General features: G+C 38.8%; 1 protein-coding gene across 2 annotated transcripts in view; it reads left to right on the forward strand.

Moving 5' to 3' along the window:
- The window catches only part of LOC129749338 (nephrin-like), a 475,038-nt gene that overhangs the window by 390,558 nt on the left and 58,898 nt on the right, over nt 1-25,582 (forward strand). The gene's annotated exons all lie outside the window — the stretch shown is intronic.

Genomic DNA, 25,582 nt, shown 5'->3' on the forward strand with positions numbered 1-25,582 from the left:
CTTCCTTCTTCCTTCTTCCTTCTTCCTTCTTCCTTCTAACTACTTCCTTCCGATTCATTCTACTATCTTCAATGGGGTTCTCGGTTATTTCACGCTACCCGGAACCTCAAAAGTACCCAAATTTAAGTGTTAACAAACATGTCAGAAAATTGGCCTGTCACCAGCGGAATTTAGTCCGATATCACTCTATGCCTCATACATTCCGTTTAACGACAACACTTAATGAAGTTTACAAATTGGAACTAATGTTTAATTACAGATTTTGGTACTATTTGTATTAAAACTCAAATTCGACACTTAAAATACCTAACTCTTCTTTAGAATGGATTTTCTTTAAGAAGTGTAGTCAAGTTCAGAATATGGAACCAATTATTTAAACTTCAAAATTCATTCCTTGAATACTAATTTAATATATCAACAAGCTGGTAGCCATGTGACAAGTGTTTACTACTCATGATACTCAACAAAATTAGCAACCAAAAGTTTCATATCTACTTAAACTCGTTCCTCCAAAGTTCGAATTTCGCTGAATAAAGGTTTCAAAGGGAATTGGTACCAAATTTTCTCGAATGTGAGCATGAAAGTTACAAAAGGTTCCTCAAATAGCCTTCTATGGACTAGAAGTTCCAAAAAGTTCTTCAAATAGCTTTTTTTGTGACATGTCAATCACACGCACACAGTATAAAAGTTACAAATTAGGTCTGAAATAGCCTTCTGTGAACTTCAAGTTCCAAGAAGTTTCTCAATTACCCTATTTTGCAGTGATTGAATTTTGCTGAGCATGAGTTGATCAACCATCTCTCGCTCAACGCTTTACTCGGAAGCAAAGGTTGCTTTGAGGCAGCGAAAACGACAAAACCGATGATGTATACGCTCTCAACATGGCCGCCTTCATGAAGCAATATACATTCGAGGCAGCGAATCCAAAAAACCAAATGAATGGCTCTCACTCATCTCCTGTCACAACCATAGATGCCACACCTACCGATTTTTCGGTATTCATACCGATTTTCGAGCAAATTTTTATCCAAGAATCGGTATATACCGAATACCGATTTTTGGCAAAACTTACCGATTTCATACCGATTTTTGAGAATTTTGATACAAAACGTAAAATATATTTCAGAGTAAGCAAGACTATAGAAAATATTGGGTTTCTGTTAAATTGAAGACGACCAAATGATACTATTTGGCGTTAGCTGAGTAAGAAACAGTTGAAGCTTTCATGATAAGTGCACGTTTTTCAATATTTCAATCGAAACTCTCAAATTTTAAAGGAAAGAAGCATTTTGTCTTTGATAATTGAATGTTAAAAGATTAGTCTACGATTAAATTTTTCACTATCCGTTGGAATTTGGAGGCAATTTTTTCATTGAAAATGTTGGAAAACTCTAGTTTTCTTTAACATACACTATGATATTTATAATTGCGCCAAGTAAGCCAGGGAAATAAATCTAATGAGGTTGAATATGTATGAGTTTTCAGAATTTTGGAAAAATAAAAAAATTGTAAAGAACAATCTATAAGGATTACACCTATAAGAATCGATAACATGAAAAAAATTTGTGATTGAGAATATTACAAGGAAGCTTCAAGATTTTTTTTTGGTAGTGAATTCCACAAAAACTTCCAGTATGTGATTTTTTTTAAATTACCAAATTACCCACAGAGCCAAAAGAGTATAAGAGCAAATGATCCTTGAGTTAATAATACGGAACGATTTTTCATGTTTCAAACTATATTTCGTGATTTCTTCAGATTTTCAGAAATTTATTTCCATACCTTTAAGTTCGGAAGAAAAATACAAATTATTTTAAAACGTATGGAAAATTGCCATAAATGTTTTTACTCGATATTTGATTTTGTGCACTTAACCTTTTTGGCATCAATGCAGTAATTATGAAAATCCAAAGTTTATAAAATTTTTCCAGAAATAATAACAGAGAAGAAAGAACAGTAAAAACCTTCTAAGAACTTCTAAAAACGAATAAAAAAGTATAAAAACAAAAAAAAAACCAGCACACAAAATACTATGAGGCATTTATTATTATAGTATTAAATAGCAGAGTTCAGAATTCAGAAGACAATTTTTTGAATCACCTTAAAATACCGATTTTCATACCGATTTTTCGGATTTCCATACCGAAAAAAGATTTTTTTGGGTTCAAAAATACCGATTGAAATGTGGCATCACTGGTCACAACCTTGAGGGAACCGAATTCAAAAGGCAGAGCAAACCCGAGTCTCCTCGTTTGTGCCTGGATCGAATGCGTGAGGTTTTTCTGCTATTGCTATTATTGCACAGCAACCGCACGCAGGCAGCTAGTTTTTTCATTTCTTTTTCTTCCCCCCTCTTTCACCATACGTTGCGGGCCGTGCAACGCAATAAGTTCGGTTGTTTTTGTTGTTGCCTCAACCTTTGCGGTCGGCTCGAGTTATTCAAATTCAACAACGTAAATGAGTATGTGTGCCTCGTTTTCTTCATGCATCATGTAGCAACCGAACGTTGAGAGAGTTCGTTCGGGGCAGCAAACGGATAGTGTCTCTCAGAGCAGATCCTCCTCATGGGGGGAGGTTTGAATGAATGTATATGTATCGTCTCCTGTATAGCTATGCGAGGCCTCAAAGTGTGTATTTTGAATGCCTCTGATGAGAAAATTGGTGAGGATTTCAATCACTGCTATTTTGTGACATGTCAATCGCATCCACACAGTATAAAAGTTACAAATTAGGTCTCAAATAGCCTTCTGTGAGCTTCAAGTTCTATGAAGTTCCTCAAAAAGCCTTCTGTGAACTTCAAGTTTCAAGAAGTTCCTCAAATAGCCTTTTCTGTGACATGTCAATCGCATCATTCAGAATAAAAGTTGCAAATTGGACCTCAAATAGCCTTCTATGGAAGCGAAGTTCCAGATAGTTCCTCAAGTAGCCTTTTTTGAGACATGTCCGCCATTTCATGAATATGAAATGTGAACGAACATCACAAAAGGGCATATAATAAATAAATCATTTTTTGGAGCTTGGAAATTGTTGAAATGTTTAATTTATTTTGAAACTTCAACTCAGAACAACTTAAAGCTAACTCGCCAATGATTGTTTTTGAAAAGAGTAAATACTTTGACTTTATAAAATTTTGTCCAACTGTATTTACCTACCACGAATTTATCACATATTGAAAAACAGTTGAAGCAATTCATTGAATAAATATCAAGATAAAATCAAGAATTCGTATAATTTTATGTTTAACAGTTATAAACATGGAATTTCATTTTTTTTAAACCGATTTTATTTTAACGGATGATTGATTTATATGCCGTATCGTAATGTTTAATAATCAACATGCGTCTTTGCTGCTGGCCGCTGGTTGCCTTGTTGGTTGGTTGGCTGGGAAGCTTATAACCACTTCGAATTTTAGCTGCCGGTAAGGCAACATCTTGGCGTGGCATCGTGGCAGCGTGTTCGGCTATCATCTCGAAGGATGGGGTTCAAATCTGGTACCAGGACTTATTTTTTCCATTAGGTTGATTGCTTGAGTAAGCAAATCAAATAATTGTGTAAAAGAACTGGCGTGCGTGCCGGCTTGTATCGAACAAAATTAAAAGCAAAGCAATTAAGTATGATCAATTGAGGGAGGGGATGGGAGGAATAAAGATGGATGCCGAGAAACCGGCAGCACCACATGGGCTGGTGATGACCTAAAAAAGAGAGGAGAGGAGAATTATTTTTTGTGTTTGCTGATTAAACGTTTACTATACTGGGCTGAATAGAAGACCGTTCAAATCTTTAATGGAACTTCAAAGTTTCAATAAGAACTTAAATTTTGGGCTGAATAAAAGGATCTTCAGCACATTGATTATGCTGATTAAGCTGTGTTTGACCTTTGTAAACGCATTAACTTGAACCACCTTAATAAGCCCCGAAAAATGATACAGCATAAAAAGAGCAAACAAATATTCTCTGGGAAGTTCTCTGTAAGAGCAAAAGAGCTCCTATCTTCCAACGCTCTTGATTTACACAGCTGATCGGCAGCCGATCAGCTGACGAAAGAGTCAGTTCTAAGCAACCATCGTCGTGATCAGACATAGCTCCTACCTATAATAAAGTTAAAGTCCAAACCGTCTAAGTCAAGTTATTTAAACTTATAATAAAGTTACCTAGAAGTTGAAGACAATAAAAGTGTTCCGTTTATTAATTAGCGCTTCTACATTTCATCCGAAAGCAAAAAATTAGTGACTACAAATCAGAACATTTTGGTCCTTCGAGCCGGATCGAGAAGCGCGCTGATTGATTGTTTCCCAAGTGGAGAGATACGGATAAAAAAAAAAAAAAAAGAACAATCATCGTACCTATTGTGTGAACCCAAGCCAAGCCGTGCAATAAGTGAAGACAAGCGCCTGTGTCTTCATTTTGTGTTTATCGCGTCGGGTTATTGTTTGTTGGGTTAAGGAATCAATTTTGGTGACCGTCTCCACTTCCCCAAGAGATTTAGTGCACTGGCACCTCTTACCCCTCGCCCCCTCAAGTGTGATTGGCAACTAATTGCCGAGAAGTGCACCACCTTGAAAGTGAATCTAAGTGCTGGGTGTTGTTTGGTTCGAAGACCGTTGGGAGTTGCTAATTAAAGAGGGTTCACAATTCGTGTTCACTTCCCCTTCAAGACCATAGCCCCCTGCCCCCCTGCCCCTGTAGTGCAAACTGAAGTGAAATAGTTCGCGTTTTTCGACATTTGGGCTTCATTTTGATATTGTGCCCATACGTGGTGCTGGTGGTGATTGTCTCAAGTGAACTGGGAAACTCCCCTGGGAACCAGCCCCCTCACTCCCCCCCCCCCCCCCTTCCCCTGGAAATCTCAATTAGAGAGCTAAAACTAACACAAGTGTTGGGGTTTGAGCCCTAAAGTGTTAAGTGAACTGCTTTGGATGAAGTACCCTTCCCCCCCTCGCGGGTAAAGTGGACACTCCCCTTCCCCCCCCCCCCAGGGACAGTAAAATTGGGAACAGTGATAAAAAAGTGAAATTCGGCCAGTTTTTGAAGTTTTGATCCTGCTTTGGCTAGCTGTTCGAGGATTCCTGTTTTATTGTGGCCAGCTGGACGCACGGAACACCAGAATTTAGTAAAAACGGCAAACTTCGGATATTTCTACAAGTCACTCGTCGCCCATCGTAGAGAGGAATAAGATAAGTACTGTGTGCTCAGGTAAGTCTGTGGTGCTGACCTGTATAGAGGATCAGGCAACTAAAACGAAATATTCAGATCTATACCGTGCATGCTTGGTTTACCGCTTTGTTAGAGTCGGAGACATATTTTCATCGTCGTTTCTGTTGGTGGCTTGTTGTCAACCGCGTATAAATCGTCGTTTATCGCGCAGTTAGGTGGAATTGTGATACGGTGCAGTGCCGTTTGATTATCTTGTGGTTGTGCGTGCCCGGATAGTGAATCATGCCTCGAGAGGACTTACGACTTCTGGTGAAGCAGGAACGAAATTTGCGGAGCCTAATGGACAGCATGCAAGAATTTGTTAATGAATACCAGGCGGAAAGAGATTTCATTTCCCTGAAATATCGGATGCAGAAATTGGATGAGCTGTACGATAAGTTTATTCGAGTTCGAGAAAATATTGAAGTGATTACGGACGATGCGGATATGGACGTTGGCATAGAAGGTGGCGAGGAACAGGCAGCCCTCGAACGTGCGATGAGGATCAGCGAGCGGGAAGAGGTCAATATGCGCATCATAAAGGATTTTGAGAACCGTTTTTTCGATATCAAGCATAGTTTGGGAGTGCTGGAAGCAGCCGAGAGTGGTTCCAATGTCAGCGCTAATTCTGTTAAGTCTTCTACAACGATCGAATCAAAGCCCAGAATGAAGCTACCCGAATTAAAGCTACCGACATTCAGCGGAAAGTTGCAAGACTGGCTCACATTTCGTGATACATTCGCCAGTATGATCCACAACAACGTTCATCTGTCCGACATTGACAAATTTACCTATCTGCGAACGTCGTTGACAGATGAAGCATTAACAGAAATAGGATCCATCGAGTTGACATCGGCTAACTACAGCATAGCCTGGCAAACGCTTCTGAGCGCTTTTGAGAACAGAAAGCTCCTAGTGAAATCGTACCTCGACATTTTGTTTGCAGTCAAGCCTATGGAGAAGGAGTCTTTCGAGCAGCTCAACCGGGTGGTGAAGGATTTTGAGACAACGTTGATGATGCTCCAGAAAGTCGATGTTCAAACTGATGGGATGTCAACCATTCTCCAGCACATGGTGTGCCAGCGTTTGGATTGTGCAACATTGCAACACTGGGAATCCTACCACAACTCCAAGGAGATTCCAACGTATCGACAGTTAATGGAATACCTGAAGTCTAGATGTATGGTACTTCGTAATATCTCGTTAGCTCATTCGAGTCAAGAAGAGCCGAAAAAACAGTCACGTTTTCAGGCAGTAAGTCACCCAGGTATGCAACAAAAGTTAACATGTTTTTTTTGTGGTGAGTCGATGCATTCCGTGTTTAAGTGTGCAAAGTTCATGAAGATGAAGGTGTCTGAGCGTGTTGAGTTGGTTAAGAAGAAGTCATTGTGTCTGAATTGCCTTTCGCCAGGACATATCGCAAGATATTGTTTGAAGGGATCCTGCCAGAATTGCGGAAGAGGCCATCACACCCTCCTGCACGCAGTTCCTTTTGTTTCACAGTTCAATTCACGAATTCCACTACAATCCGAGCCAAACGCGTGTCAACTGCCACCACAGAACGAAATAGCAACACCATCCGAAGTTTTTCCCAATTCCACTCTCCAAAACCAAGCGCATCTATCGTACAATCCTAACCCAAGCATGAATTACCTCCCATCCTCAAGTACCACAGACAATCCTTCCACTAGCCACAGTTCTATACTATCTGCCAATTCTACGATTCTTCCAAGCACTGTCCTGCTGTCTACAGCAGTTCTTACGATTGGGGACAGGTACGGGAATACCCTTTCAGCACGAGCTTTATTGGACTCAGGGTCACAGTTGTGCTTTATGACGGAAAGGATTGCACAGTCTTTGAAGTTTCAACGGTATCGAGAATATCTTCCGGTTAAAGGCATTGGGCATTCAAGCACATGTTCAACCCATTCAGTGTCCGCTTCGATTGTCTCACGGTATTCCGACTTCCGCTCAACCTTGAAATTCCATATTCTCCCAAGAGTCACTGCTGACCTTCCAGTGAAGAGAATCAACATCGGCAGTTGGAAGATACCTCGAGGAATAGACTTGGCCGATCCCGAATTCCAAAATCCTGGCACCGTCGATCTTATCCTTGGAGCAGAAGTGTTTTACGACCTGCTGTTAGAAGGCCAGCACAAGTTGGATGTCAGCGGGCCTATACTGCAAAACACGCGACTAGGATGGGTGGTTTCCGGAAAGGTTTCTGAAGATGCCAGTGCCCGAGCAACGTTTTCAGCTTCTTGCATCGAAGAACGGGTTGATGTATTGCTGTCTCGCTTTTGGGAGTTGGAGTCTTGCAAAACTTCTAGTACGCTATCACTAGAAGAATCGGCGTGCGAGAAGATTTATGAAGATACCACCGTAAGAGATTCATCTGGAAGATTTGTTGTCGAGCTCCCTAAGAAAGATTACCTGATCCGTCGGTTAGGAGAATCCAGGAGCCAAGCGGAGCGTCGTTTTTGGTCGCTGGAATGTCGATTGAAATCCAACCCAGAGTTAAAGGCAGAATACAGCGCTTTCATTCATGAATATTTGGAGCTCAATCATATGCGAGAAGTTATTGTTGACGAGGAGGGAGATAGATCGATTCCGCCACCATATTATTTGCCGCACCATCACGTATTACGACCGGAAAGTTCTACCACCAAACTACGCGTAGTTTTTGACGCGTCGGCTGCAACTTCGTCTGGAATTTCATTGAACCAAGCTCTTATGGTCGGACCTATACTCCAGGAAGATTTAGTTTCCATAGTTCTCCGCTTCAGGTTGCACAAGATTGCCATCGTTGCAGACGTAGCGAAAATGTATCGGATGATTGATGTCGCTTCTGCAGATCGCCGTCTCCAAAGAATACTTTGGAGAGATTCACCGGAATTACCAATAAGAACATTTGAACTCACCACCGTAACGTATGGCACTGCATCTGCACCTTATTTAGCTACGAAATGTCTCCAGCAGCTTGCTAAATCTGGGAAGGAGAAGTACCCCATAGCTGCCAAGACGTTGTGTGAAGACTTTTATATGGATGATTGTTTAACGGGCGCAGACACCGAAGAAGAAGCCATCAAGAAATGCAGCGAACTCAACACACTTTTGGCTTCGGGTAGAATGCTGCTAAGGAAATACAACTCGAATAACGCAGTAGTTCTTTCGGTTCTTCCCGATCATCTTAGAGACAGCCGAATTACCTTGAAGCTCGATACATCGCCGACAATAATCAAGACATTAGGCCTCATTTGGAATACCCAATCGGATTCTTTCCATTTCTCCGTTCCTCTGTGGAATGTTTCTACAGAGATCAACAAGCGTATCATCCTTTCCGATTTTGCCCGTTTGTTCGATCCCCTGGGATTAGTCGGTCCTGTGATAGTTCAAGCCAAGATATTTCTCCAGGAGCTCTGGAAGCAGAAATTTTCCTGGACGGAAACCCTTTCCGATACTCTTCAGCAATGGTGGCTGGAATATCGAAGAAACTTGGCTGGGCTATCCAATCTACAAGTTCCACGCTGGGTTGCCTTTGGTTCAGAAATTATCTCTGTCGAACTCCATGGTTTTTGTGATGCCTCCACGAAGGCTTACGGAGCTTGTATCTATGTTCGCTGTACGGAAATCAACGGGAACGTTTTTGCAAATCTTCTAATTTCCAAGTCTCGAGTTGCACCCTTAGATGATGTCAAGCGTAAAAAGAAGAAAATGACTATACCAAGATTAGAGTTGTCATCTGCCCTCTTACTCAGTCATTTATACGAAAGGGTGTCAGCTAGTTTACGAATTTCTGCGAAATGTTTCTTCTGGACGGATTCCACTATTGTCAAGTGCTGGCTCTCTTCGCCACCATCCCGGTGGCAGATGTTCGTTGCCAACAGAGTCAGCGAAATTCAACATTTAACCAAAAATGGAATTTGGAATCACGTCGTTGGCACTGAAAATCCTGCGGACGTCCTTTCTCGTGGTGCCACACCTGAAGAACTACAACATCATGAGCTCTGGTGGCAAGGTCCGGATTGGTTGAAACTCTCATATAACGCATGGCCGAAAACTACAAGTACCGATGAAACAGAGTTTGAGCACACACTTCTCGAAGAAGCTACAGTTGCAGTACCCGCTCAAGTGGATTCACCGAATGAGATATTTTTATTGAAGAGTTCGTTCACCGCACTGGTTGATATAGTCGCATTCTGCCGAAGATTTTCTTTCAACTGTAAGAATAGAAACAGCCATCGCATAGGATGTTTAACAGTCACCGAAAGAGATGAAGCATTACGAGTACTTGTAAAACTAGCTCAGAAAGAAAGTTTCCCTCAAGATATCGCCGCTGTCGATTACACGGGTGAAGTTAAAAACACTTCGAAGCTGAAATCACTTCGCCCACAACTGGTTAACGGAATTCTCGTCGTTGGAGGTCGTTTAGAGAACGCACCGATTGCTGTCGGAAGAAAGCATCCTATTATCCTTGATAATCATCACCCGTTTACGCTGCTGATCGTCAACCATTACCATCTCGTCATGTTGCACGCTGGACCACAATTACTCACCGCTTGTGTTCGAGAAAAATTCTGGCCACTATGTCTGCGAAACCTAGCCAGGAAGGTTGTTCACAGTTGTGTACGTTGTTTCAAAATCAAGCCACGAGTTATGGAACAAGTCATGGCTGATCTTCCGACAGAACGCGTAACACCTGCACCGCCTTTTGCTCGAGTCGGCGTGGATTATTGTGGCCCATTCAGATACCGTTTCCCTATCCGCAACTCTGCGCCGCGCATCTGTTACGTTGTGATCTTCGTTTGTTTGGTTACAAAGGCTTGCCACATCGATATGGTTCAAGATCTTACCACCGACGGGTTCATTGCCGCCCTACGCAGAATGATTGGACGTCGAGGACAGCCAGAGCTTATTCTTTGCGACAATGCTACCAACTTTGTTGGTGCTAAAAGAGAACTCGATAATCTCAGAAAAATGTTCAGTTCCCAACGAGCAGCTCTTACCGAAGCCGCAGCAAAAAACCGCATAGAGATGAAGTTTATTCCACCACGAGCTCCTAATTTCGGCGGTCTTTGGGAAGCTGCTGTAAAATCCATGAAGTACCACCTGAAGCGTGTTGTTGGCTCCGAAATATACACCTACGATGAATTCTACACGCTACTTACGCAAATTGAGGCATGTTTAAATAGTCGACCGCTAACACCGCAACGAGACGATCCAGCAGATCTTGAAGTTCTCTCTCCTGGGCATTTTTTCGTACACCGTCAACTAACCGCCCTACCTGAACCGTCACTTGACCATCTCCGAGAAAATGTTCTATCACGATGGCAAAGAGTTCAACGCCATATGCAAACAATTTGGAAGAAGTGGTCGACAGCTTATCTGTCCGACTTGCAAAACCGTGTCAAGTGGACAAGACAGCAGCCAAATTTGAAGGAAGGCATGATGGTGATTATCAAGGAGGACAACTTGCCACCGTTGAAATGGGCACTAGGACGAATCACTGCACTCCATCCAGGGCCTGATGGAAATGTACGCGTTGCTGATATTCGCACGGAAGATGGGGTCAAATCTAGAGCAATCTCCAAAATTTGCTTGTTACCAATCCTGGACAACGGACCTGCATCAGCTGCAAGGGAAGAGTAAATATCTTCTCCATCAAGGCGCAGTAGGCGCGCCTGCGGGGGTCAGTTGACCCCCGCAGTCCAGTTAAGTTATTTTAAGTTGAATTATGATCAAAAAGCTTAAGGAATGTTCATACCCCATAGTGTCGTCCATGCCCACGGCGGTCGCTGACCGTCCGCCCGAAGAGTCCACTCACGAAGCGCTGAAGTCCACCAGATAGTCAAACAACCACATCACCCTAAGGATACGCTACCTCGCTGTATAAAAGTTGATAGAGCGTCTTGTATTCTTGTGGAGGTTGAGGGACCTCCACGCAAAGTTAAGTTTGTGTTTGTTGTTCAACATTGCATTAGGGCATACACAATCCTTTTATCAGCAGGAAGTCGTGTCATTCCCCGGGTCTGGGTACTTCAGCCGTTCTTCGCCAGTTGTCCACATAGGAATGCACATCGCAGCTGTCGTTGAAGAAGTCCAATCAGCACCACCATTTACCATTATCAACCAAATCCATCGTACCTTTAAAGAAAGTTCATCGGAGTCATCACCGAGCATCGTAGTAGCATCGGCGCAATGAGCGCCCGCGGTGGCTCGAAGCCACCGCTTCAGGGAAGTCGTTTGTAAGTAATTTTTGATTGAATAAAAAAGCCCCTCTCATCTGATTCCAGAGTTCACGGGGCCAATATGCCGGGTACCTTGGTCAACGGTGCGCTTCCCGATCGCAACCCACAACCATGATCGAGCGCACAGGCTACAACCCGCAACCACAGCCATACGAAGAAGAGAATACAGTCCACACTTGAAGGCGAAGGAGAATTAGAATCCAGTAAAGCACTAGAAAGTTCATCGCAGATTGCATCGTATCGTTTTCATGTATTGAAGTTGTCAGTGATATTTATTAAGGAGTTTCTGATTTGTTTGATATTGCTAGGCAAATCAAGGGGGGCGGTTATGTAAACGCATTAACTTGAACCACCTTAATAAGCCCCGAAAAATGATACAGCATAAAAAGAGCAAACAAATATTCTCTGGGAAGTTCTCTGTAAGAGCAAAAGAGCTCCTATCTTCCAACGCTCTTGATTTACACAGCTGATCGGCAGCCGATCAGCTGACGAAAGAGTCAGTTCTAAGCAACCATCGTCGTGATCAGACATAGCTCCTACCTATAATAAAGTTAAAGTCCAAACCGTCTAAGTCAAGTTATTTAAACTTATAATAAAGTTACCTAGAAGTTGAAGACAATAAAAGTGTTCCGTTTATTAATTAGCGCTTCTACATTTCATCCGAAAGCAAAAAATTAGTGACTACAAATCAGAACAACCTTTTTAACGAGACTTTTTGTTGCTTGGGATCTTATCTTTATGTATTTTTTTTTCATCAGCTTTTTTTTAAATGTTTCAAATCTGTTCTTTTTTCAAAATTGTAAAACATTATAAAAATTTAGAAAATAAAGTTTTCCAATTGATGATCAATTTTCCCAAAAACCTTTAGTTATTTTGACCTGTGCGAAAAAAGGTTGAAGATATTTTTTATTTACTTTTCCCCCACATGTAAAGAACAGGAATTTGAACTAATTTTTAAAAAAGTTTAGAACCAAATTGAATATAATATGCTTTTCAAAGCAAAAGTCAAAACGTTTTGAAGTTTTCAATAAATTTCCAAAACGAAATAAAACCCTTTTTATAACTATCTTCAGTAATGTAATAAATAAAATGATATCTTTAAAAATATTGTGGAATAAATTTGTTGATCTCTGAATTAAGAATATCAAGGCCAAATATTATTGTTTGTTTCCTACTGAACAAATTTAGAATCAGGTTTTTATGTAGATTTGTTGGTTCATTAGTTATCAGTATTTGATTTACTCAAATCCGATTTATTTTTAAAATTATAAACGCTATATCATCAAAACAAGAAGAGATAGACAAAAGATTCGAGCTCAGGACGTCAATATTTCTCAAATCAACCATTTCTATATTTGTACCAAAAATATTGTTCCCTTTTCATTCTTGAATGTTAAAATACTTATCTTTTTTATCTTCTTTTTTTTCTATGATTTTCAATCAAATTTACTCAATTGTGTAGTCCTACTAGGTCAATTTTTATTTTTTTTTTTCAAAAAAGTTTGTTTTTGTATTTGGTTTTGGTTTTGAAAACTTAATCTTCTTGAAAACCTATAAATTCAAATTTAAATTTCAAATAATCATTGTGTTGTCCTTTTCAAGATCCAATATTGATGGTGATAAAATATTCCGAGTTTGAAATTTTAAATCATAAAACCAGCGCTTAAAAATTTAAAAACGTTTCACTTATTTTAATTTTTTGTAATCTTCTTATTTGAACAATTTTTTTTAAAAATTAATGTTTGAAAATTTTTAAATTTGATTCAAAGTAGCATATTAAACCTTTATTATAGTGCGCAATGTTAACGAAATATGTATTTGCTTTTTGCTTTCAACATAAAAAACAAAACTTGAAATTTCTCATTTTTATTTTTATAAGTTTCTATTTGATTGTTCGAGTGACTAAATTCCTCAACCCAAACTTTGTCAGTCTAAGCTTTTAATGATAAATTGAACATGTTGTATTACAACTGTATAAAGTTGATTTTGTGAACTTTGCATGAAGTCGTTTATTTTGATAACAGAAAGAATATGAATATGGTTTCATATCTTACTTTGATCACTGGTACTCTTGAAACAAAATTCAATATTTTTTAAAATAGCAAATTAAATTCAATTATCAACTATATGTTTTGAATGTTCTTTTAAATGGTGGTCGAGTGTTTTGAATTTTTTTCGTAAGTTCAAAAGCTTTGAATTCTGGTTTTATTCGAAATTTTAATTCGTTTTCGTTATTTCATGTTTCCGCTTAAAATCGTATTTTTAATTAATTTGCTAGTTAAATTAAAGGAATTTCCTTTTTTTTTTTGGGATGGTCCCACAGGCCCATTTGGGTCCTTCCTCCATCCAATACGCTTCTTTAGGAGTGGGAGGGACTATTTATCCTCTGGATAATTATGTTTACATTATTTGTTCAATTCCTGTACGACTTGTTTGTCTTACTCCCGCGTATGTCCATCACCGTACATTTTTTTATCTGATACTTCTTCAGATCTTCATCACATCCATATGATCCTTTTCAGGATTGGTCATTGTTTCAGATTGACTGTTTAACGTATTGTATTGTCAGTTTCTTAAAGACAATTAAGTTCGCACTGTCTTTGATGTTCAGCGGCAGGTTATTATACATCTTCAGTCCGTTGTAGAAAACAGAACGTTTGGTCATCTCATTTTTCGTGTTTGGTAATCTAAAATCTTGAGCTCTTTTTATATTGTATCTGTGTATTTCAATACCATACTGCAGACTGTCCAATAAATAAGATGGTAACATTCCTTTCTTCATTTTGTGTATGAAAATCAAACTGTTGTACGGAATTTTGAATAATTTATTGATGACTTATTGGAAATCGCACTGAAATGACACTTGATTTCTGATAAATTTGAATCAGTAGCATGTACCATGTAGGTATTCCGAGATTTTGTGATAGTGAATCAGTAGAATTTATCATGTATTCCGAGTTTTTGTGACGGTCATAAGTAGAACAATGGTTTTAGAAATCGAGTTCCTTATTTATATGTATATTGTGCATTTTTGGTATTTTTTGTTATTATTTCGAGCTTAATTTGAATATCGAAAACTACCAATCCCTCCCCTTAGAAGGCTCCCAGCTAACATTTTTGTAGCTATATTCTTATGCTGTTTTGATATACATTCCATATACGTTATAGAATGAAAGTATGAAAGTCGAAAAAACAGCATTTACCTACCAAAGTGGAGGCAATATACATACATAAATTTCATTTCTTTCTAAAGCGACGAAAACTACACTAATTGGACGTTATCCGACACCTTATTCGTACCTATCGGAAAATGCAAAAGAGTGCAAGATTTTGCTCTCATTTGATACCAGTGACAATATTTTCCAGTTTTCTCTTTGGTCAATGTTTCTCAATCTCCATCTAATTTTTCGCAATCTGGATGCACTGCTGGTTGAAAAGAGAACAAGACGATGATTTTCTCACTTGAAGCTCGCGCGGAAGCAAAGCCATTCAAAATTCACAAACACGGCGGACTTTCTATCATATCCGATTTAAACTGACTTCAGACGACATTTTATACGATCTTTTCATTATGCAGTTGGAATTGCGATTTGCAACAAAATTGTAAACGACTTAAGTTGTCATTTCTGATACGATTTCATGTTTGCTGGGGTCCTTCGCAGGGGCTGGAGTAAGGATCTTCAAAGTTAAAATTTTGACTCAGAACCAAAGCCTTAACCTCGAAAACTAGTCCCTGGTTAAAAAATTTCCTACTGTTTTTAAAATTTTTGTCACTTGTTGATAGAATTCAGTTCTGAATGTTAAGTTGTAAATGAGATTTATCTAATTTCGGTGGTTCGGGCTCCATTTTCTTGACAATTATTTCTGTTTCCATATTTCGGATTCTGTAGCCAGTTTAGAATTTTTGATTTACAGTCCGAATCTTGCATTTCGTTCAAAATTTGGTTCATTCGTTTTAAAGCTCACATGCATTTTGAGGTTTGAGTTAAACATTTTTCGAATATAAGTTAGAAAAATGGAAACCATTCTGAGTTTTGGTTTCATATTTAGATTTGAAGTTCTTTAACTGCATTCTAATTTAGAATTAAAATATAACAATAATAACATGGGATGGTAAAAAATGATATATCTTTATATATATATTTGTTTATTTGTTTGTCCTCTATAGACTCAGCCGTCTTAAGAGCTAGAGATCTGAAATTTGGCATGGATGCTCATTAGGACCAGGAATGATGAAAAATGTTTTTAGATTTTTGGACGACCCCTTCTGAAGGGGGTCGTCCATACAAGACAAATATTGTTTTCACGTTATTGACGTTATTTTCCGTCGGATTGCGATGAAAATTTGCACATGACTGTTTTCAGAGACGAGCAATCGATTACAGTTATCAAATTTAGGGTCAGGGGTTGGCCAAAGGGGTCGTCCATATCAACTGATTAATGTTTTTGCGATATTGGCGTTATTATACACCAGATTGTGATGAAAATTTGCACATGAGTGTTTTGAAAGACGAGCAATCGATTTCAAGTTTCGAATTGCGGATCAGAAGTCGGCTGAAGGAGTCGTCCATACCCAACTTTAATGTTTTTGCGATATTGACGTTATTCTACATTGGATTGAGATGAAAATTGCCGCATAGGAGTTTTTAGGGACGCTCTTTTGCTTTCAGGTTTCAAATCTTGACTCAGGAGTCGGCAAAAGGGGTTATTATCTGTTCACTGTTTTTACGATATTCTCTTGATTGAGCATAGAAATGTAATGAAAATTGACACATGGGAGTTTAACAGAAAAGATAATTGATTTCAGGTGTCAAGTTTTGAATCGTGGTAAAAAAAAAGGCCGTCCATGTTAGTTGCTCACTGTTTTCGCGATATTGTCGTGATCATGCATCGGATTGAGATGAAAATGTTCAGATGAGGGTTATAAACTATGAGCAATTGACTCGGCGAAAGGGGCGTCTATATTCACTGTTCACTGTTTTCAAGTTCCTGACGTAATTTTACATATAATTTGAAAAGAAAAAATGGCACAAGGGAGTTTTGAGGAACGTAAAATTGGTTTCAATTATCGAATTTCGGGCCATGAGACAGAAAAAAAAAGGTTTCATCGAACGTTCAGAGTTTTGTGCAATAATTTTGTTAGAAGCAGTTAATTGATACCAATTTAAGTGTGAAGGTCAAGCAAAAGAGTCGTGCACATAAACAAATAGTACATGTTTCTGCCATAATGTCTAGATTTTGCAATCGATCGAGAAGAAAACACTCTAACATAAATTTTAATAAAAAGCTAATCAACTGTTTAAATTGAATTTCAAGTAATAATAATAGTAGCGACTTTAAACACTGTTGAATTTTTTCCCCAAAATTGTCGAAAGAATGTTTCGAATTCATTTTCTAAACTCATTTTGACGTACCAATGATTTAAAGCGAAACGAAGTTCGTACGGGATCAGCTAGTTTTATAATAAAAATAGATTATCGAAATCATGAATTCAAAGTTGAAACCGAAATACCAGATTTTAACGGATTCGAGAATTAATGTTTTGATTGTCTACTTATTGACAAAACTTCAAGTTTTCAATCAAAGTCGGTTAATCGCAAATAATCTGAAAATTACAAATATCAATAAGAATATAAGTCTATTTTGCAATTTTTCTTCAGGAAAAATCCTTGATTCTATTAAAAAAAATTTCCACTGGATTTAAATAAAGAAATTGATTAAAACTATTTGTTGATATAGAAACATGGAAACTTCAAAAAACAACCAGGAACACTCTTCCCTACATGAAATTCAATATTTTCTTGACATGGAATCTATTGAGGCTATCCCAGTGAACGTTTTGGTCTGTATATTTCAGTTGTTTCAGAGTTAAAGGGTGATACGGTCAAAGTTTGGTCAATGTGTCAAGTCAACGTGTAAATCGGTGAAATCGTTTATTTAAAAAATCAAATTAATTTTTTTTTCAAGTTTAATTAGTATAAAATTCAGGAAAAATATTCAGTAAGGCTTCCGCTTTTCCAAATCCTAATTGCCGGGCCTTACGCTTAACCTTTCTCATCAGATTTTGTACAGCCATCTTTTCCACCTTCTTCGCCGCAGAAAGTCAGTTTTCCTTGAACTGCTGCTCGTCCTTAGCATTTTTTTGGTCTTCTTTAGGTTCCGCTTGACTATAGCCCAGTATTTCTCAATTGGGCGGAGCTCTGGCGTGTTGGGAGGGTTCTTGTCCTTGGGAACCACCTGCACGTTGTTGGCGGCGTACCACTCCATGGCCTTTTGACCGTAATGGCAAGATGCCAAATCCGGCCAGAACAGTACTGAACAACCGTGTTTCTTCAGGAAAGGCAGCAGACGTTTATTCAAACACTCTTTCACGTAAATTTCTTGGTTGACAGTTCCGGAAGCTATGAAAATGCTGCTTTTCAAGCCACAGGTACAGGTGGCTTGCCAAACCAGATATTTCTTCGCGAACTTGGACAGTGTCATGTGCTTGAAAATATCTGCTACCTTTCCCCTTCCTTTTGCCGTATAAATCTTCTGTCCCGGAAGCTGCTTGTAGTCGGCTTTGACGTAGGTTTCGTCGTCCATTACCACGCAGTCAAATTTCGTCAGCATCGTCGTGTACAGCCTCTGGGGTCGCGCTTTGGCCGTCGTATTTTGTTTATCATCGCGTTTTGAAGTCACTACCCTCTAGTAAGTCGATAGTCCGGCTCGTTTTTTGGCTCGATGCACGGTTGTAGACGATACACCCAGCTTATTTACGGCATCTCGGAGAGAGAGGTTAAGGTTTCGCTTGAAACTACCGGCAACTCTCTTTGTCGTCTCAGCGGCTTCCGGTTTTCGATTTCCCCCCGATCCAGCCTTCCTGGCTGTCGACAAACGTTCCCCAAACACTTTAATTACATTTGTAACGGTTGATTTGACAACTTTTAGCGATTTTGCCAGCTTTGCGTGCGAGTAGCTCGGATTTTCGCGATGCGCGAGCAAAATTTTGATACGCTGCTCTTCTTCCTTGGACGGCATTTTGACAACTGAAGAGTGAATTCCAAAATCAAAATTGGAGCAACATTCTACACACACACACCTTCAAAATAAGGGGTGTTCAGGTTTTTAAATGCAAAATTGAAAGAAAAACGTCAAGTTGATATTGACCAAATTTTGATTGTATCACCCTTTAGTTCTTAAGTAATACAACAACATTAATATGGAGCCCTACCGTCTTTCCCCTTCTCCACACTTCAGGCAGAAGGATCTGTAACTTTTATAAAAACATATCTCGTACTCATATACCTTCCCATGTCAAATTTACAACTTACAAATGGCTTAATTACTTATCCAGTTTTACAAAAAAAAATTGTTTTGAGGTCCTCTCCCAGGCAGATGGTGTTTTAAATAGTCATTGAACCATTTCTCGTACCCAAATAATTCCCCATGTAATTTTTGGTTCTATTTGTTAGATTAGTTCTTCGTTTATACAAAATAGTTGTACAGGATCTACTCTCTTCCCTAACTTAATCCCCAATTGAAGGAAAAGGAGTCGCAAATAAGCAAATAATAATTTCTCGTATCCAAAAGCCCTCTCATGCCCAAATTGATTCCATTTGCTCGATTAGTTCTCGCGTTATGCGAAAAATTGTAAAGCAGCCTCCCCCACCCTCATTCCTCTTTCTATCACCAAACTGGGAGGAGAGGTAGGGTAGGTGTACCCTCCTCCGTCGTATCCCTCTGATTCGTCTTAATTGATGAATGCATGTTTAAGAGCCGAAAAATCACTTTCCACTTCAATTAGCTACTTCACATGATAAACTTACGCCTGTGAATTTATTTTCTATCACAAATTTGTCACTTTTGAAAATATTTTTTGAGATATTTGATTTTGAAATCGCGAGGTGAAATGAATTATTGGCGGACTCCGCCATATTGAAAGACGAACTTAGTGATCCCTCCAACGTGTTTCTTTGCTTTAACGTTTCTTAACAATGCCTGTAACGATCAAAATCATAAAATCCAACAGAAAAATGTTGAAATAAAATTAGAAAAATGATCTCAAACAAATCTGATTTATGTAAATTTGTCAATTTTCGATTGAAATCGAATCGCTCGGATCCCATAATTCGTCGTAATTTTGCGACAAGCATAGGAAACCGTTTTGCAAGAACTGGAATTAGACCGGTTAATTTTTACTATTTTTTGCTGACCACAGTCAGACTCATAAAGAATTAACATAATTGATTTCCAAGTAATTTAGTTTATTTGACCTCATTCAAGCTGGGAACTTAATACGCTGGGATATAAGTGCAAAAAGTCTATTTATATTCAAAACATACTTGAATGTATTCAGCATTGCTTATAATGCATGGTTTTAAATGAACAAAGAATTGATGGCATTTTTAGCTGAGTGGTTGGTGTTTTACAAATTATTTACTACCAGTACCGTGCATAACCTAATAGACGCAAGAATATCTCTTACTTTACACATATCTAACGTTCAACTCCAATGACACTGTTTCTTTAAAATTTTATATTTAAAGATTTGATTTTTTTTGGTTTTATTATCTGATGACATTAAACATTTTCTTAAGTATTCGAAACATAACACATCAATTCTATGAAAGTAAGACTTTTTGAACTTCTTTCATTCAAACTGCAATATCTCACATACGACCAAACGCTTTGCCCTACAGAATGGTCACTGAGAAATCCTTGAAAACTTAAACTAAAACTTCTCCAGTTTTCAGAGATTCTTTGAATTGGAATCAATATCTACTCGGGGAAAACATTTGAATTCCTGTACAGAAAACCTCGATCACTACTGAATTGTAAAGATGCATGAAAAACAATGCAATTATTTTCCTTTGAAAGTCAAAATGACAAGAAAATTTGGAAGAATGAATCATTAAAATTTTGAAATTAGAATTCATGAATCTCTGGTTTGGATCTCAATACAAGTTGAGATAAAAAATCGGTAGATATGATTTTTTGTACAGAACCTGCTTATATTCTGATTCCTACCATATAAGTTTTGAAACGTGACTCATGTTTGCTTCATTTTTATATATTCTCAGTGAATTTGCAACAAAAGATGTTTTGTCGTTTTTGACATATTACAGTTTGAATGAAAAAAGTCGAAAAGTTTAATTTTAGTTGAATGCCTTTACGTAATTTCCCAAAAACTTGCATTTAACTGATTTCTTATTTGCAACCTTGACAACAACAAAGTGTAAGAATAACGAAGCGTCAATTTCCGAAAAAAAAACATTTTTGCAAAAACTTTTATCGCTCGTGAAAAAAAACACGAATAGATTAGCTGAACCAGTCTAATGCGCATTACACGCATCAACGTGGCGTTGCTTTGTTTCGATATCCTTCGCCAGGGTTCCCACATGGATAAGAATGCACATGTTGACAAAACGCAAGAGTGATTCTGTCTCTCCTCAAATGTCTTACTATTCAGTCTCATTACGTAGAAAAAACATATAGTTCTATTAAAAATATTAATGTTCTTTAAATATGTGCAGTTTCTGTGTAAATTTGTGCATTGTAATTTGTGGGAAATAGCTGTATGAATGTTATAAAAACTTATTTTACAGACAAATCCTGGATCATGGCAGCCCTGTCCGTTGGAGAGTGTGTTGGTACAAAATACATTTGCAGGGTGGATTCAATTTGTAAGGTCTAATATTGTGCTGCCTGCAATTGCCTTAGCCAAGCAATGGTACCTAGCTACAAAAACGCTTCCTTGGGATTTCTTGGCAAGTCCATTTTATTGCGACTTAGATTTCATTCGAACTTTGCAGTTATCCTGCGCGGTTGATCCGTGCGACGTAAATAATAGCATTTGTATGAACCGCAACCGCAAAATTTCAAATCTATCCCTCATTAGGGAGGAATAGTTTGAGACAATTTCGGTAGAATTGAATAGAAGGTATAATACTTTGCTGCGTGCAGATGCATTAGCCAAGCAATGGACCTGTTTAGAATAAAGCTATCCTAGTTTCATAGCTTATTGCGACTGGTTACTCGAGAGAACTTCTGCTGTTATCCTGCGCGGTTGATCCGTTAGATGTAAGCTGATGCTAATTGCATGAACCGCAACCGCAAAATTTTAAATGTATTTCTTAAGAGGGTGGAATAAATTGAGACAATAGTCCTATTTGCCGCTTATAGTGTTGGTGATATTATGCTGGTTGTTTCACCAACACTTTTCAGTTTTGGGACAATCAACCTCAAAAACGACCATGTTTGTCGACCGGCTGTCCGTTTTTTGTACCGAGAGTTTTGGAGGTTAATTGTCCCGTCTCATCTGTACACGCTCAGCACGTGTGCGTAAGAAATGTCAAAAACAACTCTATTCCGGTCTCCTTGTACGACGGAATTAGGGACCTGGTACGACAATGGAGGAACTTGAATGAGAAAAATAAATCATAAATTGACTCAAAAGTACGTAATGGATTGATCTATTTCCTGCATAATTTCATAACACAATATTAAAAATATAGTTCAATGAATGAATGACAGTTTTCAATCAACATGGAAGGCAATTCTATTGAACTAATGAAAAAAGCTTCCTTAAGCCGTTGTCTTAGGGGCCTCTACCCTAGTACCAAAACTTCACTCGTACTCAAGTACCCTCCCATTCCAAATTTGGTTCCAGTGGCTGGAGAAGTTCCCGAATAATGAAAAAAAATGTATGGGAAAACCGTCCTCCCTTGAAGTTTTCCCACCGGAAGAACAGATGGTTCCCGAAATATCATAAAAATATCATAGAAACAATTTCATATTCCAATACCTTCCCATATCGAATTTGGTGCCATTTGCTTCATAAGTTTTCCAGTTATGCTCAAAATTGTAGAGGAGCCCTTTTCCACCTTTCTATCTCTCCACTGGAAGAAAGGAAGGGTACCAAATATTCATAGAACCATTTCTTGTACCCAAATACCCTTCCAAGCCCAATTTGGTTCCATTTGATCGAATAGTTTCCAAGTAAGTTGTGCAATAAAAAATGTATGGGAGTTCCCCTCCTTCCTTCCTAATTTCCCATTGGAAGAAGGGAGGGGTCTGAAATAATCATAGAAACATTTATCGTATTCCAATCCCCTACCATGCCGAATTGAGTTCCGTTAGCTTTATTAATTCTCTAGTTATGTACAAAATTGTTAGGTTGCCCCTTCCTATCATCTCACTGGAAGGAGGGAGGGGTGCCAAATATTCATAGAACCAATTCGTGTACCCAAATACCCTTCCAAACCAAATTTGTTTTAATTTGCTTAATCAGTTCTCGAGCTATGCAAACATTTGTCTTTTCTTTGAGAGACCCCCTCCCCCATTCCTATGAGAGAGACAGAGGGGTCTCAAACCATAATTGGAACCTTCCTAGGCCTCAAAAGCATGATACAGTAGATTTACAGTTAAGCAACTGTAACCTATATTTAAGTTCAATAGCGCAGATTGTATCTGGTGGTGTCTCAACATTAATGGTTTTCGTTTTATTACCCATCTTTCAGAACAAAACATTGCGGCGGATCCCGAACCAGGAAAATTAAAATATGGATTCCATCATTTTTGACTTGTTAGATAAAAAAAAATAACGTCGCATTGCCATTAAACGAGGAATTGTCGACATTTGGAGGGGATATAAAATCCTAACTTGTCTTTTTTTCGGCAAACGGATTGTAATGCTTTTTGGAAATATGAATGCATGTGCTGCGAGCAGGCTGGAGCTTTTTTTCTGTTGTTGTTGCCTCTTTTCAATGAGGGGGAGTATGGCAACTTTTTAATAAATAAACACGCTCTTCCGAAACCCGCCCGGTGATGTTGTTCCAGGGCAAGTAAAGTTTATACCAAACAACGAAAGTTGGGTTTTTACGTGGAAACTTTTTCCGGCATCATTGCGCTCGCACACACCGGGCCGGGCAGAGTGTTGGGAAATGTCAAAACTCTTCGAATTTTTTCCTGTTTTCTCCCCATTACCCGCGCTCGAATCAAAGTTGTTGCCTGTTTTCGGGGACACCCTAGCCTGAAACCTGCACCATGTTTTGTTTTGCCAACTGTGTTTGGTTATTTTTGCGGGGGCTCGCGGGAAACGGAAGGCAGAATTGTAATGCATTAAACAGAACAGAACAGAACAGAAATTGCTGGCTATGTCGAGGCTGAGATTTTTATTACTTCAATGTAGGAAAATTTTCTGGCCGGCAAGGATTTTCCCTCCGTGGGCCGCACTGTTTGGGTACGAAAACACGGCTTGAAATGGTCACAGCTCCCTTTTTGTTTATCCCTGCCGACAGATACGCTTTTGGCTAAGTTGTTCCCACACGACTTTATTTTAGTAGCTACTGACTGAAGGTAGTCAAAGTTTCCTCCTGTTTAGGGTCAGGTTTTTTTTTTTCATTTACATACTTTCACTCGACTAAGAAAGGCACGGGCACAATTTTCACCGTAATTAACGCAAATCGTTTTGTTACCTGGGCCCTTCGATCGAGGGAAGGGATAAAGACACGGTATACGGGAATGTTTATCTTTTTACGACCCAACTCGGGTAGATTCGGGATGGTTGGTTACTTGTTGAAATTATCGCGGAATCGACATCAAATCGAAACAACTAAGTTTAGGGCACGATTATCCTTTATTGTTGAGCCATTGCTTTCCATATCAAGAAGATGGTTCAATTTTCAAGCAACTTAAACTTATTTAACCAAATTGAAATTATTGATCATTATTTAAAAAAAAAAATAGCCTTTATTATAATCCAAGGTTTCAGAGCGACATAGAAGACCCAAAGATATGTACCGATTAGGTAACGAAAGCTTATTACCACCAAAACCTAACATGAGTGATACAAGTCAAACAAGTCGCCATTTTCGATCAAATTCGTTACGGATCTTCTTTGGATCGGATGGACCTAGGCCTACAGATTTAGAAGTCTTTAATAAGTTCTTCAAGAAGGTAGGTTTTGAGGCAGATTTGCTCAAGACCACACGCTCTTTTTTTAAACTCAAAATTAAGTAGTTTTGGTTCAAAACAGCACTTCGGTGGCTTCCCTCAACTTTGAGTTTGACTGGGCAATAGCAAAACTAAGTTCTGATAGGCATACTCAATACTAAGTTCGGCAGCCGAACTCGGATTTATCCTTTTTTTTCGAGGGTAGCTGATTTTCAGGGAATTAAAGGATGATTAAAATTTGTTGTACCCGGATGTTGCTGTTCCGGTAAATTGCATTGCAATTACAGAGCGGTGGAAAGTTTTGACATTGCCGGTCAAAGAAAACTTCCGGATGTTACTTCCCATGTGAAGTAAACAACATCCGGAAGTTTCCGTACATTCCAAGCCGCTCACCATATGATGACAATGACGGACAGAATTTTACGCTGACACTGTGAACATGCATTTCATTATGAAGTTCCTTCATAGTCTTCCGTTATTGTTCCGGAACGACATAATTTTGCGACCTGTTCGTTGGTTGCTGTTTCGGTTCGGACTGAACTCGCTAAGTGTTTTCAGTCCAACAAAGAGAGCTCAATTTTTAGTTCATAAGGTCGAACTCAGCTTTGATCCCTCGCTGAAGGAAAAAAAGGGATCAATTTTGATTTCGCAGTTCGAACTCCGTTTTGATCCATCGCAAGGAGGAAAAAAGGGTACTTAACTTTAAGTTCATAGAATCGAACTACGTTTTGAACCTCGGTCATACTTAATTTTGAGTTAAAACAAAAGAGCGTGCATGTATAAGGAAAGCAGAAAATGCTGCGTTTACGCCATGTTTGGATCAAAAGAAGCGATGGAGTCCGCATTTTTGAAGGTCACCGAGAGTGCGTTGTTTAATCACGACAATGGACTTTCGATTACAGTAACTGTTTCTGTGGCAAGTAATACCGTCAAGTACATAAGATTATTCGGGCTTCCCCCAGACGTCCAAGATGCGGAAATTGAACAAGTGTTGTCGAACTATGGTAAGATCTACAGAATGATTAGGGAAAAGTACTCAGCTGAAACTGGATTTCCAATTATGAATGGTGTACGTGGTGTGCAAATGGAGTTTACCAAAGAGCTGTCAGCTACCATCCACGTATTGCATTTCAACGTACGTGTATATCATGACGGGCTACAGAACAAATGTTTCTCGTGTGGCAATGCGGGGCATGTAAGGAACA

This window comes from Uranotaenia lowii, chromosome 2 (assembly GCF_029784155.1).
Source record: "Uranotaenia lowii strain MFRU-FL chromosome 2, ASM2978415v1, whole genome shotgun sequence".
In the NCBI taxonomy this organism is placed as follows: Eukaryota; Metazoa; Arthropoda; class Insecta; order Diptera; family Culicidae; genus Uranotaenia; species Uranotaenia lowii.